This window comes from Penaeus monodon, chromosome 25, assembly GCF_015228065.2.
Source record: "Penaeus monodon isolate SGIC_2016 chromosome 25, NSTDA_Pmon_1, whole genome shotgun sequence".
Classification (NCBI taxonomy): domain Eukaryota; kingdom Metazoa; phylum Arthropoda; class Malacostraca; order Decapoda; family Penaeidae; genus Penaeus; species Penaeus monodon.
The window spans coordinates 37,961,541-37,961,786 of NC_051410.1; the positions used below are offsets into that span (position 1 = coordinate 37,961,541).

The window sequence follows — 246 nt, forward strand, 5'->3', positions numbered from 1 at the left end:
ATAATTTATGTGGCTATATGGCATTGTTTTTATGTATGTAGTCTAGTGTTATATATGTGAAAGCTTGAGTCTCTCCCTCCCTCTCTTCCCCCCTTTCATGATCTCTTTCTCTGTATCCCCTCTTGTAATACACAGAATGAGTGATAAGAAATGCAGGTTAAGTAATTACATTCTCACCTTATCTGTAATAAACCTTTGACCTAAAACATATCAATACATATTTTCAGTTGTCTGTGTAGCATATGC

The 246-nt window shown here is 35.0% G+C and overlaps 1 protein-coding gene across 1 annotated transcript in view; it reads left to right on the plus strand.

The window, feature by feature from the left end:
- Nucleotides 1-246, plus strand: part of LOC119589215 (mucin-12-like) — a gene marked incomplete in the record, with an annotated part of 23,427 nt that overhangs the window by 19,857 nt on the left and 3,324 nt on the right.